The following is a 17,708-nucleotide window of genomic DNA, read 5'->3' on the forward strand; positions in this document are numbered from 1 at the left end:
TCAGTAGTCCCGGGCGCGTTTGTGCGTGTATATTTGTTTTAGTTATTGAGATGGCGCGGTTCTCGCAGCAAGTGCAACTGAAGACTCTCTCCACCCACCCCTCGCCCAGTCTGCCTCACCCATAAGTCCGGAGTCCCAGGACGAGCCGCAGTTTAGGTTTGAGGTGCACAGACCCTGCTCAGTAGATCCCAGTATGTGAATTATAGCGGGGTGTTTTTACGACGGCCCAGGATTGAGGTTCATTGGCAGAGCTGGAGAGGGGGGCGGCTGAGCTATACATCTCACGCTCCCAGGATTGCTGTATGGTGCAGTGTTTGATCAGTAGGCAAAGGTGCTGTGGCTCAGAACACCCCTTCGGTTCTTTTGTCTTTCAGACCGCAGATCGGCCGACTGGGTATATATATTTTTTTTTTGTTAAACCCGTGCCTCCTACTGATTTTTTTTTTTTGCAAACCCATGATTTTGGTTGCCGCCAGGGGCATAATAACACGGTGGCACAGATTTGAGACACCCTTTAACCGCGAAAGCTTTACCACTACCCAGAATGAATCAACTGTATTTCGCCGCACTTTTGGACCAATGTGCTCGAAATTACTGTTCTTCAAATTGCATCAATATGTTGTGTTTTCAAAACAGATTGGATTAATCTAAGTATTATAAAAAAAGACAACACAATTTGTCTGCTTCGGGAAGCTTTCGATTTGTCATGTGTAGAATTGTAGTTCAAAAGAGCTATTTAGGCAGGTGCTTTTTTGGAATTGTATGCGTGATGGATGAATTGTTCACCCGTTTTTGACCAGCGTTTAGGAGTCTCCGCCTTTCTAGGCCATTGGGTTATTGCTAATTGACGGGCACTGAAAGTCCTTTCGTATGCCAGCCCACACCGAGGCCTTTGTGAATTGAGGTGGTGATCTCACGCAATTACACAGTATGCCGGCGTCCACTTAAGTAAAACTCGTTATAATTGGCACTCTGCCTGCCACTGTTTGCAGCAGGGCCAACGACTGAAGAAGCATGACATGTGACGGCCCTCTCTCCCCGTGTAAAGTCGATGCACTTTATGAGTCTGTGTTACACCTGCTGTGTTCCGCAATGGATTGATCCTTTTTCCAGTAACTCAGTCCAGTGTTTTAAGAGATATGATCAGCTCTCCTGGGCGTGAACCGATTTGCTGTTAACGAAACTAGAAACACATGGAATAATAATAGAACCGGCTTTTTCGAGCACCTACCTTACACGTTAAGTAGTATTTCTGTTTCTGCAGCCTGTCCTTTCTAAGACACACTTTTTGATGTCGCATGCAATATTAAACTGAGTATTAAAACAAGTTAGCTGACCCAGTTTCCTTTCTGACAATTTTAAGAGTCAGTTTTAAGTTTTAATACCTGACCATACCTCTGGTTATGAAGCTCAGATTGTGTAGTACTAACTGTAGAGAGATGCTGAACGTTGTATTGCATTGATTACGTGACTGTTATGTGCTCCAAAATGAATGTCATGTAGAGTATGGATACCAAGTGACTACATGCATTAGGACACTAAGTATTGTATAGTAGTTGTATTTCTACAATACTTCATACCACTGACACACCTGACGTGACCACTTGAGATCTGTCATCAGGCGTTGCCTGCGTTTTTCACTGTTATTCTGGAAATGCTCCACTTTGAGTCACCGTGTTTATTAGTACATTTATCTGAATTTTGAAATGGATAAAAGGACACATTCAGCGTGGAGGGGCCACCGCCCCCCCCCCCCCCGAAAATTACTTCACTGAATGGGAAACGTTATTTTAAGCAGAATAGGGAATAATTTTACCCGGGGCGTGGTAGTCGCGCTAGAAATGCAGCTTTTTTGGCAGGCACACAAATAAAAATAAACAAATCCGGCTTAAACAGTAATGTTGTTGTTGCCAGCTTTTTATTAAAGTGCGTTTTGCTTTGTGTCCTCGGCCAAGTGGTGTTCTTATCTCTGTTGGTGGCGTGGTATCTCCTGTTCACATCCTGGAGGACGTCCCAATCTGTGACAGTCTTCCTGTGGTTTGCAGTCCAGTTTTGCCCACTGTGTATTGTTGTGCATTCACCTACTACGACAGTTTACTTTGTATGTTCAGTGCTTCAATTCTTTAGCTTCTATTGCTGGGTTTAAAAAAAAATTTTTTTCATATTCTCGGTTATTGTACTTGTGTTTACCGCGGATATATCAGTGTGCCTCACTTAAGTGCCATTTCTTAGCTAAACTGCTCTTTAAAATTGGAGGCTAGCGCAGCGTACGAAGGGGGTGTTGAACGGCTCCTGTCAGGATTGGGAGGTGGGGGCTGCGTCATGCGCGCGCAGTTTATTTTTCCGGGTATCTCGCGCTCTCCAGTGACGCCGAGATTGATGGATCGAATACAGACTGCGCAGAATGATAACTAATGCACACCAGAAGGGTCTGGTATCCTCTGTGGATGAGATCTAAAGCCCTGTGACTCGCATTAAATGTAGCATACTTCTGCTCTGTGTGGGGGGGGCTCTGTGTGGGTGTATGTGTGGAGGGCGCTGTGTGGTTGTGTGGGGGGGCGCTGTGTGTGTGTGTGTGGGGGGCTCTCTGTGGGTGTTTGTGTGTGGCATTTGCGAGAGATTAAGCTATTGGCATTGTAAATGACAATGCCATTTATTTATGTTAAAAAAAACATAAATAAAAATAATGTCAAGAGCAATGCCAATAGCTCTAACTTTAACAAAGGCAAAACCATTGCATTGTAAATGCTTGTTTTAAGAGAGCTCTATTAAGGATTAAACATTTCGGGCAGCCCTCACAGACATCCGCATTTGGTTCCTTTGCCTTAACACCCCTCTCAATTGTTTGAGCAATCACTTCTAGAGCATCTCCTGATTCCCCTTCTAAAACAGCAAATCTATTAACACAGTTGATAGTTATCCCCCCTATGTTCTCCTGTAATTCGTGGGCGGGGGATTCTAGAGTAGCACTGGGTAGATTGGACTCCTTAGATGGCTCTAACTGGGCCAGCTTGGTAGAACTATCTGGTGGTGGTTTGTGTACTTCACAGACTGGGGGAATATATGGGGACTTTTTGTTAAAAATAGCTGGGATCACTTTCCCTCGCTGTTGTTTTAAAACATCTGCAAGTGGGTCAGGGTCGAGATTTTGCACCTGGTGAGTACTTGGATTTCCTGTCAGGATTTCCTCACATTCGCTGACGATTGATTCAATTCTTGTCAGGGTGCAGTTAGAACCAGGAGGCGTGACCTTTTTTGCTTTTTTCCCCTTCTTAGGGTGGGACGGCTGGGCTCCACCTTCCATAGTTTTTCTCTTACCCATTGCTTATGCAGAATGGTTGCTAAGGTCTATCCAAGTAATTACTTCTCCGACACTCAGGTTCTACAGGAAAGGGTAGCGCCAGAAAGCGTCTTTAGTATTCTTTCAGTTTAGATATTCCCCTTTTCCCCACAGTACCTTTTAATCCTTGGTGCAGAGTCCTCAGGATCCAGATGTTAGGGGGATGTCCCTGCCCTGCCTCTTCCTGTCTCGGACGGGCGCGGGACGGGCCCGCCCTTGGCCCGGGCTTCGCCCGGGCACGCCCGCGCGCGTCCCGCGCTGCGGGAGGTGCCTCGGTCTTTTTGAGCGCCTCCGGGCGCTGGGTTGTGCCGAGCGTCGCACGCGCCCCACTGCCTGCCGGGAATTGAAGTCCTCCGGCGGCGGCGGCCCGAGCGCGATCTTCTTGGGGGCTTTGCCTGCCCCAGTCACCCCAGCACAGGATTATTGGCAGCTGTTGGTGGTGTCCCGCGCTGCGGGAGGTGCCTCGGTCTTTTTGAGCGCCTCCGGGCGCTGGGTTGTGCCGAGCGTCGCACGCGCCCCACTGCCTGCCGGGAATTGAAGTCCTCCGGCGGCGGCGGCCCGAGCGCGATCTTCTTGGGGGCTTTGCCTGCCCCAGTCACCCCAGCACAGGATTATTGGCAGCTGTTGGTGGTGTCCACGAAATGAATTGATGACTTAATACATTTTTAGCAAAAAAAACAGTTGCATAAGTAAAGAGGATACAAAAATTATAACAGTAAAAAAAGAGCAAAATGGAGAAGAGAATTAATAATAATTTGACTATAATTTAATGAAGGAGTAGGAGAGCTGAATACAATATAAAGTAATCTGAGCAATTGGAAAGTATTAGCTGTAATGTAGATATAAATAGCTGTAAAGTAATAAAAATACAATATATTCAATTATGGGGATCTGTTCATGGGGGTTTGGGAACTTCTTCCAGCAATGGACGGTGTTGGGCAAAGTTTTTGAGCAGAAGCATCTAAGAAAATAGCAATAGGCAACCATAAGTGCTCTCTTTTAATAAGTAGGGATAGAGGGGAAATATAGGCATGATCAAAAAGGTGATTATAACAGATATTATACCACCAAGCTTGGAAGGATAATTGTGTGGATTGTTTCCAATGTTTGGTGATTTGCTGAAACGCAATTGCAAATAGTAAATCCACAATGTCTGTATTACATGTGATGTTGTGCCATCGTTCGGAGAGTGAGCCTAGAAATATGTTTAAAGGGGAAAAAGTGAATTGTGCATGAAATATAATATTAATTTGAGACCATATTTTCAACCAAAACTGATGTATGTAGGGACAGGAGAATAACATAAGAAATAAATCTGCATTGGAAGCATTACAAGACAAACAATTTGGGGGAATTGTAGGTGTAAAGTTATGAAAAGATGATGTAGTGAACAAAAGCCTATTATATAAAAAGAAAAGTGTTTGCATTTTACTAGCTGATCTTGAGGTCTTACGAATTTTGATCCATAATTTATCCCAAAACGAAATGGACCATGAAGTATGAAACTCATGTTCCCTCTGTAATTCTACTTTGGTTGAATTCTATGATCTGTGTGTTTGAAGAGAAATGTATGAATGGAAGAAGCACTTCGTTGGGCACTTAATATGGGAAGGATATTACCATGAGATGATAAAGGGGGAGAAGTCAGAGATTGAGAGGATAAAGCTGAGAGTATCGAATGAATCAATGCCTTGAATTTATTAGAATATGAATTGGGAAGGCAATAAAGGGTTTGTGCTTCAGTAAAGGTGATAAAGGTATCATGCGAGTATAGTTGGTGAACCCAAACCAACCCTTTGTCTCGCCAAGATTTCCAGAATATAGGTTTATTATTAAATGTTATAAAATGATTTTGCCAAGTCGAAGAATTGAGAAAGCCGTCATCTTCAGAGAGGTGTGAATTGAATGTTGATCAAAATAATTTAAGGGAAGTTTTATGTATAGGCGAGGACAAAAATTGAGTCCTATGTGTAAACGTAAGAAATTCCTGAATTGAGAAAGGGAGAAGAAAGGATAACTCGACCTATGTCCATAGTGGGGGAGTATCTGAAGAAGAATGATTTAAACATTCAGAGAGCTGTTTAAGAAGAAAAACCTTATGATACATCTGAAAGTCAGGGAAATGAACACCTCCAAGTGTTTTATTATTACGTTTAAGCATATCAAGGAATATACAAGGTATTTTATTCCATAAAAATACTGAAAGAATAGAATAAAATATGAGGGAATAGTAAATGGAATAGCAGAAATAGTATAAAGAATAGCAGGAACACACATCATTTTAATTGTATCAAGTCTGCCCTACCAGGTTAAATATAGAGGATGCCATTTAGAAATAAGAATTGGATATTGTAGTCGAGACATGAACCATATTTAGTGATAAAGTGAGATTAATAGAGGGAGCAAACCGTAAACCTAAATAAGTGTTTTTTGGGAGATTCTTTAAAAAATTAGTTGAAAGAAAGTTATGTCTAAGACATGGAATGTTAAGGGGAAGGATTTTGCAGTTTATCAGGATTTAATTTATAACCACAAAGTGAGGAAAAAGTTTTAACCTTTGTTGAAAAGGCTGAGCGACAGATTTCTGGTTTCGATAGGTATAATAAAATGTCATCCGTGAACACACTCATTTTAATATGAGTTTAAAATTTTTAGGAACCATGAATATTAGAATTTTGTTTAATTTTAGCAAGGAAGGGTTTCAGCGCAAGTATAAAGAGAAGCGGTGAAAGAGGGCAACCTTGGCGGACACCTCTGTGCAAAGCGAAAGAAGTGGAAATAGAACCGTTAATAAAGATGGAAGCCTTGGGTGAAATATATAATAAAGAAATGTAAGAAATAAATTTAGGACCAAAACCAAACCAGGAAAGAGTATGAAAAATAAAAGACCATTCCATACAGTCGAAAGCTTTCTCCGCTTCAAGCAAGATAGCCGCAAGTGAATGAAGGTATTTGTTTGATTTATGCAAAATATTTTTTAAAAATCCTAGTATTATCAGAGATGGATCTGCCTTTAATGAAGCCAGATTGCTCTAAACAAATGATAGATGGTAAAAAGGACTCTAGTCGAAGAGCGATTAATTTAGCAAATAATTTATAACCGGAATTAACTAAAGATATCGATCTGTAATTTTTACAGAAATGAAGGTCTCTCCCTTCTTTAGGAATTAGGAAAATAAGGGCATCCTGGAAAGTACCAATAGAGGCGTTAAAAGAAATGAAAAATGTAAATAAAGAGTGGAGATGTGGAAGAAGCGCTTTGGAAAAGCGAGAATACAATTTCACAGGAAATCCTTCTGGACCAGGTGCTTTCCCAGTTTTAATGAGACGTAGTGCAAAAGTGATGTCTTTAATAGAAATATCATTTTCTAGGGATGAAAAATCAATATCAGTGGGAAAGTGTTTCGGAATTGAGTCAAGGTATTGTTGTATTTGAATGGAGTCTGTAGTAATATCAGGAGTATAATGAGAGATGCAATACTTCTAGAACTCCTCTAAAATATCTTGATTTTTGGTCACTTTGGAGGAATAATTCTTGAACTCTTCTAAAATATCTTGTTGTTAGTCACTTTGGAGGAACACTTTACTTCTTTTCACATGATCCAGGCAAGAAGTGGTCCTAATGTTGGTGATGAAGGATGCTGAGGGTGCTTTAGAGATACTGAAAGGATGCAGTGAGTTTTTCTTGGGCCACCCTGGGGTCCATAAACTTCAAGGGTCATCTCCGGCCTCAGGACTGGATGTCCCATGATGCAGCAGAGGAGTCCAGAACAAGTCCAGTTGTCCCACTGGTCAACTAGTCTCCCAGTTACAGCAGGATCAGCAGATTTTTTTTTAGATGGACCAGATGCCACTTCAGCCTTGGCTATGGGTCCCATGGGCTTGGGGACATCTTGGATAGGTCAGGTACTTGGTCTCCAAAAGAGGCACCTGGGTGTCCAGTGGAGGGCAGGTGTTCTTGGGCTGCTGGACACCCTAGAGTGTTTTGTGTCCCTGATGCTGAACAGTGGGCTAGCCAACCAGCCCAGTCACTTCTTCCTTCTGACCAGTGGAACACTTTTCCTTGTGAGGGCACAGCAAGCACAGTCCTCTTACAGGGACCTTTGGGTGCAGCAGGTGTAATCCAGTTTTTGGTGTAGCCTCTCTTTGCTGGGTCCAGGGAGCAGCGGGGCAGTCCTTCTTTTGCTTTCTTTCCAGTCCTGTAAAGATCTGAGGACTGAGTGCTAAGGGTTCCAAATTGATGCCAATTTCGAGGTTGTGGTTGGGGAGGACTCACCCTCCAATGGGGCTACTAGTCTCACATGTCAACCCGACCCACATTTATATTCTTGGCAGTAAACAATAACACAGTGCATCATCTGCCCAAATCCAGCATGTCAGGATCCTTCTTTTCTGGGACAGAGCTTTGAGCACACCCCCTGAGGTGTGTCCAGGCTAATTAGCCAACACTCCTGGAAAACAGGATCTGCAACAGTTTACCCCCTCTATACCAGCCTGTCTACAGTCTCTCTACCTTCACAAAAGGAAGGGCAGACTGCAGCGTGATACACATTTGCCTATCAAAGGCAGTAGCCTCTTTGAAGCTGGGTTTTCTGTGGTCACAGCCTTCTAGCCATCTTGGTGGAGGAGGTCACCAAATCGTTTCTTTGTTCCGCGTTTCTAATAGCAACTAACATCTACTAACAGGGGGCAGCATGTTATCTCAGGTGATTATTACTGCAGATAGGCAGGAAAGGCTACCAGAGGATTGGACAACAAAGTGGAGACGTTCTAAAGTCACCTTTGCTTTAAAAGTTACTTTAAATCTTCAGCACTAATGTAACAATTAATTTGATACCTTGGAATACTTTGTTTGGTAGTCCCAAATGGAAGTTAGCACTGGCACGTAAGCTACTGTAACTCCATGTTAGCCAATGTGGCCACCAGACGTGCAACAATGATAATGACAATTTTGAGTTTACACAGTCAGGACATGTAAATTTAAATTCAACATGTCCTTATTTTAAATATCAGGCAGCCTGCCTTTCTGGCTTGCTAAGGATAGCCTTAGGGGGTGATTTACAAATGTTAAAAAGGAAGCTCTAAGCACAGCAATGGGGGTCTATGGCCTTGTCAAGTTTGAAAGTTTAAAAGATGCTCAACTAGGCTGCAATGGCAGACCTAGAACCATGTTTTCATTTTGTACTCTAATGGTGGCTCAATTAAGTGCTGCAGTCCACTAGTGACATGTTAACTTATTAGCCCACTTTACCTCTGGTACCATATACTAGGTAAGTATGGGTAGGGTACATATGCCAATATGGGATTAGCCTTTGGTACATACACTTGGGATTTCAGAGCACATACACTGGCGCCTGGGAAACAGGACCCCATGCACAACAGAGTAAAAACCCCAGCAACATCTAGCAAACAGTTGTGCAAAATGTGGGGGTGTCCCTGCAAAAGGGCTGTTTCCTTACAAGTACCTACCCAAGTACCTACCCAGCATCCCTTTGCCATCTCACTGGATATATAAATATTTGTAAGATCATGGTTTATTTCAATATTTTTAATTTTCTCTAACTGGCTTAGCTCTGTTGACCTGAGGTCTCATGAATTACAATGACCCAGGCTTGGCAACATCTGTAGCTCAGGATTAAAGGCTCTGGAGTTAAGTCAACATTCTTAAGCTTGTAATAAGAAGCACGCTTCCTCCTCTCCCAGTAGTGTTGTATTCTAAAAAAAAGCTCAAACAAATAATCTAAATTCATTCAGTTTGACATCTGAAGGTTGCCAAAAATTGGTTGAATATGTTTCTGGGATTCTTCAAGCTGAGTTTGTGCATAAAGAACACACAGAAAAATTATCATTAACCTAACCACTAGTGAATCCTCAACATTTCCAAGTTTACAAGAGTGATTTGTAGGGACCATCCTCAATCCCATTTAAATACACTAGAAAGAAATAACAAAAAGTGTGGGAGCCCAAAGATTTTCTTACGTGCCTTTACTTCCGAATGCAAGTCTGTATAGTCTAGATTCCACCTTATGCCTTTTTCTTACACCGCCTTACAATGTATGTCTCTTTATCGCACAATTTCAGATAACCTTTCGTCCCTGTTTTCTCCATTTATCACTACTTTTCCAATTTTCACTCCCTCCTTTTTGCTCATTTTTCTGGATCAAAGTCTGATGATAAAAAATGAGTCACGGTGTCCACTATTGTATCGTAGGAATTGAGGGCCTGGGGCACCAAGCATGGACCACACAGACTCAAAGGTGCACGTCACAGCCCGGAACCTCAGGTCCCAACATTTTTATTAACTCCATTTATGCAACACGGCATCAACCATTTGGCACAGACCCCACAGGGGTAACTTGGGTTTCACCCTCCCCAAATACTACACTCCTCCCAAAATATAAAAAGGATAGTGGACAACTTTGGTGATTGTTCCCATGAATTTCTCAACCCCACCATAGGTGTGTGGCCACCTGTGGATTATTTTCCGTTTGGCAATGTTCAACGACTTGAGATAATATAACACCTACTTCCTCTAAAATGGAGGTTCACTATAAGCCCTGAGTTCGTGCAGTAGGCAAAACATAATTACCACTTTCTCCAGCTTTGGTATCACTTCATTGGTCGATGTACTGGACACTATCTCCACTTTGGGGAGTTTTGAATGGACATTCACCCACGAATGGGCCTGGACTGGCCGTAGCGGGCACTGGGCATTTCCCCGGTAGGTCGGAAGGGTGGGGGCCGGTTTTGGACCAGTGGGGGGCATTTTTGTTACTGGGGGCCAGTTTTGTAAAATCGGCCCCTTGTAACAATAGCACACGCAGCAGCAGCGTTCCACCCAGCAACTGCACAATATCTGGCTACGGTCCTGAGGAAGTGGTGTTATCCATTCTTCAAGCCACCGAAACTTGCGTCGACCAACGCTGTTCAGATCCTGGTAAATGCAGTTGCTCTAATTGGTAGAGGAGATTAACACAACTTTCTGTCTCCCACTTTCCAGATATGTACATTAATGAATGTGGTATGAGTGTATTTGAAGAGGAATGTATGTGAGGTAGTGTGTATGAATGTTCCATTCTTGTTTCTTTACCTGGGGGCTTATGATTTAAAGATTTTTACACATGAAAATCTCATGTCACTAATATGCAAACCTGTTTGTAGATGTTTAAAATATTGATTTTATATGTCAAAATATGTAAAAGAAAGTACAAAAATATGTTTGATAAAACAAATAAAATTAATAAATAACATGAATATTAATAAATATGATTATGTTTTTGCATTTTGTTGTTGTTTAGTTCTATCTCAGCCCATGTTGAATTCATTTTCAGTTAGATAAAAGAAATATAGGTCACGAGGGAGTGTTCATAGAGTGTATTGTTGTTGTCCCCTCTTCTCCCTGACCTTAAAACGTTTCACCTACAGAGGGTCCCTTTATCTTGCGTACCCACCAGCAACTGCTCCCACCACCCTCCCCGGCTGGTTGGACCTATTTACCAGAGCTGGTATGCGATCCCAGCCCAGCCCTGCCCATGAATCAAATATACAAAAGAAAACCCCTGTTTATCCTTTATAATTAATGGGCTGACGTCTTCGGTCTCATGGATGTGCAATGGGCTCGGAGACAGTTTTGTTGAAAGTAGCCATTGCTTTATTTAATCATTTCATGCTTTTCCTAGCTTATTTATCTACATAGTGGGAAACATTTCCCATACAAACTTTCTCACATCAATTGTCAGGTATCTACAATAGTATATTCAATGTTAAAATCATGAGAAAACCATAAGGGACCAATTCATGTCATTCATACACATACACATCACCCCCACACTCATCAGTCTATACTCTTTTAAAAAAAGAAGAGGGACAGTTCTTCATCAAACATTTAGGGTCTTACTTATCCCAAATACTGTTCTAAATAGGAATAGCAATGTTCAGTGTTACAGTTGTCTTATGTCTTCATACATTTATATGTTGATACATTCGATCATCATATCTCCAATTACCTTTACACTTGTGTTGTCTCAATTCTTATCATTTTAGCTGTTCCGTATAGAGAGTATTATTTTCTTAATTGTTTCATGAATGTTGCTTAACAAATAGTCATCAATGCGCGTTTCAGCACAAACGCCTTCTTCAGGAATGCCATATATGAGACCCCACTTCAAATCCAGATCCCAAAGGTGGCGAATGAGAGCTGGCACACTACTGAACCGTTGGCTGAAGCTGACAAAAGTCCAGAAAATAACTCCATTTTCTGTTGCTTATGATTGCATAGTGGCATCACTCTGAGACACTGGCCGTTCCACTGTGGTGCATACCCCTCATTTTGGGCCAGTTTAATAGGTGCTGTATTTCCCAGCTAGTGAGTACTGAACAGTTTAGTTGCTTCCCTTCCAGGGGCTTTCAATCTCTCTCGTTGTGTGTCAGCTGTTGTTGATGGTTTGTGCTTAGGCCTACTGCCCAGATGTGTGTGCTCACTGTGTGTGTGTTGCACCTCTGCATTCCCTCAGGGATAAATTGCTACACTGTACCTTTCACTGGCCTGGATTCGATAGCATCCTGATTTCCTTATTATTATTATTTATTATTTGTGAGTTTTATATAGCGCGAACTAGACCCGAAGGTGTCAGAGCCCTTTACAGAGTATGCACAACAATAATAACATGAGGTACATACGGAGTACATAGATATATATCTATAGTAATGGTAAAAATGCAAACAGTGCATAGCAGGAAATGGTACAAAATATATCTATAGTAATGGTAAAAATGCAGACGGTGCATAGTGGGAAATGGTACAAAATAGCAGCAAATTATTACATAAGGCATCAATACAAATACGCAGCAACAATTGTATAAAAGAGGTGTCCGAAAGATAGCAGGACACGTGAACGCAGAAAGTTCTGAGGTAGAGGAGACAGTGAGTTGCCAGGGTGAGGACAGTAGATGCATAGATTGTTCCTAGGTGGTGAACGAACATGGCATCTTAGCACTAACATTTACGGCAACTTTGTGCTTTACTGTGTAGGAACAATATCAGTGGCACGAGATACATAGGGCCATATTATCAAGAAAGGAAGATACATTATTGCCGCTTTTATCAACAGGAAACTGCAGCTAAAGCGGCGCTAATGGGCTTGATAATATGCCCTTTTGAATTCCCATAGAAGCCCAGGTTATAGAGTAAGAGTACTAAGAGTACTAAGGTAGTATACAGGGTGGGGAGACTAAAGGCACAGTTTTCCCCGAGGTAGTGCCGCGTAGATTATCAAGGCTGGGTGCAGAGAACCACAGGTCCAAGACTCAGGTGTGTTACGGGGTGAGGGGATCCCTTGATGCTACCTCTGCCACCTGACTATGCTAAGGGGGCTCCACCCACTCGCCGTCTCCGAGATAGCAGCAAGGAGCCAGAGACTCAAGGCGCGGGAGGTTGCTGGTAGGCAGGAGGAGGCATACCTGCACAGGGAGCCTGGATGTGTAGGATCTCTCTACAGCTGTGTGGTTAGAAGTGAAAAAGAGCGGCATTCCTTGTACTTGATGCTTTTTGCTTATGGTTTTTTCATACCTTACCAACATTTTGGCCTGCGACCTTTCTGTGTCACTGGGTTTGCTCAAAAGGGATAGATTTTGCTGCCATATATTGATTGAGCTGATCTTGTGCCTGAATGCTTTGATAGTATGTGAAATATATTGGTCTTACTTGTGCACCCTCTTATTTTCAGCAGCAGTTCTTGGTGTCCATTTAGCAATGAAAATCCTTTAAGAACATAAGTTCTAGAATGTCCAGTGATACAAATGCATAACTTTTGTAGTAAGAAAACTATAAGTACGTTCAACGAATATGCGGTCTATCAGGAGGATTTTACCACAATATATGGGAATAATCCTTTTCTTAAGAGTTCCCTTAGATGAACTTAGACCAGGAGGGTGACATCCAAATGAAGGAGACTAAAACTAAATGGACACAGCTTGGCGTCTCATGGCCCTCTCCACCTTCCCCCAGTCTATTGTCTCTTCTGGTGTGTGATTGCTTGCCCACTGCTTGCCCATTCTAGCTCTCCTGAGTTCTGATTTTTATTCTCTTCTGTTGATATCCTGCTACTGGGCTGAATTGGAGAGGTGTGGCGCAGCAGCCAGAGCTGCTTACTCCAGCGTGAGGGCTTCACAGTTCTATGCACGGCGGCAGCTCAGCCTCATGTGACTCTGAGCCATAGCTCACTTAATATCCCCAACGGCCCCCAGTGCCTTGAAACCCTTAAGGGGGTGATATGTTTGCACTTTACAAATAGTAATTATTTTTATATTATTAATGAAAATAAGCTGAGCAAGATGTGCTGAACTCTGCTGCTTCCTCCTTCCATAATAGCGCTTGGTAGGGAAAGAGAAGGGCTGCATTTCCTCTGTTTAGGAAAAATTGCCTGAAATCCTTTGCACATGTTTGTAGCTGGAACTATGACTTCTCTCACTGAGAACCCTTTGGTTATAACCAGTAACAGAAATAGACTGCCAAAAATCCATCCAATTCAATCAGTAACTTTTAAATATCTATATGATGCCATTTAAGACGTTTCATTTTCATATTTGAACGAGATGAAACTTGGGTAAAGTATAGGTAAGGTAAAGTATATAAATATGTACCTTTTTGGGCATAAACTTTTGGGCAAATATTAATTTGCATTATGTTGATCAGTGGTGAACTTTTTGTGCAGGATACCACAGTGCTATACATGGGCTAATATACCAAACACACTTGCCACAGTAAATTGTGCAGCAGAATTATTTTATTATATACACAAATACAACCAATGATGGCAAATAGTCTATGAGCACCAGAAGTCTTGAAGCGTGTAACTTACTTTAATTTTTAGTATTAAACCCCAAATGCGGGTATTGTTTATAAGCCTGGATGAAGTTTGCAGAGTTCCGTGAACAAAAAACACTCCACCACCAAGCTACGTGGAGTTCCACGAACAGTGGAGTGGGTTACTTCGCGCCGTTCGCACTGATTTTTAGTGCTGGGTATTTGTCCTGCACAGTAAAATAAGCACAAATGGCACCTTGCACAGTGCAAGAGGGCGCTGCTTCTTCATGCAGCTCGTGTAGAAGTTGTACTCGAGCTGCAGCTTCAGCAACGCGAACGGAAGGTTTCTTAAAGCGAGTGCTAGCGGTGATCCGCGGCTGCCCGCATTGAGAAATCTCGCTGGGAAGTGGTCTAGCATTGGATTTTCCTCGCTCGAACTCACCAATTTACCGTTGGCGAGAGAGGAAAAGACTCTGCAAGCTCCGTGGAGTGCGAAGTGTGAAAAACTCCGCAAACGGAGTGGAGTTCACCACCCAGGCTTAGTTGTTTATTGACAGACTTACTAACTACTTACACCTATGCAGCTTTCCAACATTTATAAATAGGTAGTGAAGGCTTCCTTTCTTTAAAAATAAGTATATTTTGGCAATAAATTGCACCAGGGATAACTCCTGTGTGGTCTTAGTACAATTTCAGTGATAAGCGCCAGCAGTTACTTTAATTTGACTATTTTGGAGTTATATATGTTACTTTCCTTTTTGTATCTTGAAATGTAAATTACAGATGTCTTTTATAATAGAAAATGTTTAGAACTCAACACTACAGTCTTATTTAATCTGCAAATACTTCCCCTTCCACAACTTGACCTTTATTTTGACTCCATTATAAAGAGTGGCTTCTGTTTTTCCACTCTGTCGTCCCACACAGTCACTGACAGCAATGTATTTCTTTTTATTGGACAGCCTCCCAGGATTAGATTAAAAGCGATCAGTCTGTGGAGATCTACAAATGCCATGAGGTGCTAAGTGGATCTGGATGGGCGGGTTGCTGTGTTGGCTTCCCATGAAGAAGGAATGGACCTCATCTAGGAATCTCCAGGGGTCGGAATTCTGACTCCTGGTTTTACCCTTGTGACACCTGGCAATGCCTTTGCACCCCTGGCTTTAGAGGTTTCAAAATCACTTCCAAGAACACAGGGGTGGCATCCTTGTGGACATCAGTGCTCAAACTTCCTTTACCACCTATTTTTAGTATACTAATAGCGAATAATAGTGCATTAGTCACTTTTAGTGTAAAGAACTGGAGCACCAGGAACTGGAACTGTAGCAACTGAGGTAAGTAAAATAAAAGGCCTTTAAATGTGGTTGTGATATGTTTGTGGGTATGAGTGTTTATATGAGAGAGCCACTGTATATCTGAACGTGTGTGTCTGTGTTAGCATGTGCGTGACTGAAAGTGAATGAGGGAGAGAGCATGGCAGGTACGGAGTGAGAATGAGTGAGATTGAGTGTCAGGAATTTTGAGGAGTCAGAGTGAAGGAGAATGAGTATGAGAAAGAAATTAAAGCGGTGAGTAAGAAGGCATGAGTAAGAATGAATGAGGGAGTGTTAAAGGGTTGGTGTGAGGGAGTGTGAGTGAAAGTGAATGAGTACTTGTAAGAGAAGTGTGGCTCAATGATTAGAGCGGCAGACCCTGATGTAGAGGTCTAGCCCGGGACCTTGGGCTCAATTTCCTCGGACCTGATAATTCTCGTCTCAGTGCCTATTCCAATCATTGAGTCCCACTCTGCAACTCTGGGCAATAGCTTGCTTAATCTCCACAACAGCCCCCACAACGCTAAGGATGCCTGGCCTCCACCTTTGGGGTGCCCAGGAGTGGACGCCTCACAGGGGAAGCCAGGATGGGTTCCACAGCGTTATTCGTACAAGCGCCTTGAGACCCTTGCGGGTGAGTAGTGCGCTATACAAGTATCAATTTACATTTACATTAACATTTAAATGAGTAGAAAGGAGTGAGTCAGAGTGAGTGAGAATAAGTGAGAATGTGGTGTTAAACCTGGGTGCTTGACGTTGATCCTGCTATACTGAAGGAAATTCTTGGTTTACAGAAAGACTCATGGCAAAATACTCATGCTGGCATACTGAATGCAATTCTTAGCATGACAGGCACCTGTGACAAACTATTGACACTGGAATACTAGAGGTAATACATGGCATAAAAGACACTCATAGCAAAATGTTGATCATGGCATACTGAAGGAAATTCTTGGCATGGGGGAACACGCAGAAGTATGCTGGATTGGCACATTGGAGATAATTGTTTCCAGGTAGGACAATCATGGCATATGGAAGGGGGTCAACCTGAAAAAAGGTAGTCCTGACATACGTGTAGTAATTTTTGATATAAGGCTGACCCATGGTATATGAATGGCACTAATAGCAAAATTCTAGTAGTAGCAAGATATATGTAATTTTTGGCCAAAGGGAGCACCCAATGCATGTCGGGGACCCATGACAAATGCTGGCTCTAGCACAATTGAGTAGATTTTTCACATGTAGGGGTACCAATTGCACATTTTTTAAAATGTAGTCAATTCCTGGGGGCTGTCGTTGGCTTAGCTCACCATGAACTGACTTGAATATTTAATTTGTAGCGCTGCAGAGACTTTGGCTTTTTAGCACATTAATTGAGAATTATGCTTTAATGCACTACTTTTTCAGATTTTTACATTTTTTTGTCAGGGATGAGAACCTCCCAGAAACGCCCCCCCCTCCCCCCCCCCCAAAAAAAAAATTGGGCTCAGTCACTACATGCCAGATCTAGCGTGGTTGGTTCGATTCTTCATATAGAAGGAATTCCCTTCTTCTGCAATAACTGCGATCCTAATACTCATGTTACCCCCACTAGTTTTTGAATGCTCCGTGGTGACCATTTGAACCCAAGGAAAGAGGGATTTGGATTTAAAACAATCTAAAATAATGAATTCAAAGAAAAACGGAGAACATGTTGCTCCCCATGTGAAAAAACAAAGATTAACCTTATTAATGTTGTTTTTTAGTTTCTTTCATCTGTCTCTTTTGATATCTCCTAGCAACTGGCACTGATATGGGGTGGCGGGGCGGGGATGAGGGGCAAGGGAGTGTAAAAACAGAAAAAGGCACTTACGTCCTCGCCCCTCTGTCCTGCGTCCTCTGTCCTCCGCCAAACAGGAAGCAGCTAGGCTCCCCTGAGCCAATCACAACGTTGTAATGCAGCATTGGGATTGGCTACCCTAAGCCAATCACAAGGCTGTAATGCACATTGTGATTGGTCTGAGCGCCGTAGTTTGGTGCTCAGACGGGGACTGGGGGTCTGGGCATGTTCTCTACCCAGGCTGTAATGCAAATACTTGTTTAGAGTGAAATGTGTCCGTGAGGCTAAGATGGATGTAAGGACACATTACATGCTACAAAATAGTGTTAAATGCTGTTTTGCATTTCACATAATTTGTGTAATATTGCAGAATTTTAAGTAATTATGCAAAATCAGATGCCACAAATTTCGCTCACCCCTAATAAAACCATAT

At 42.4% G+C, this 17,708-nt stretch overlaps 1 protein-coding gene across 1 annotated transcript in view; it reads left to right on the top strand.

Moving 5' to 3' along the window:
* Positions 1-17,708, top strand: part of HMCN1 (hemicentin 1) — a 1,183,532-nt gene that overhangs the window by 353,735 nt on the left and 812,089 nt on the right. The window lies entirely within an intron of this gene.

Source organism: Lissotriton vulgaris, chromosome 1_1 (assembly GCF_964263255.1).
Source record: "Lissotriton vulgaris chromosome 1_1, aLisVul1.2, whole genome shotgun sequence".
NCBI lineage: Eukaryota > Metazoa > Chordata > Amphibia > Caudata > Salamandridae > Lissotriton > Lissotriton vulgaris.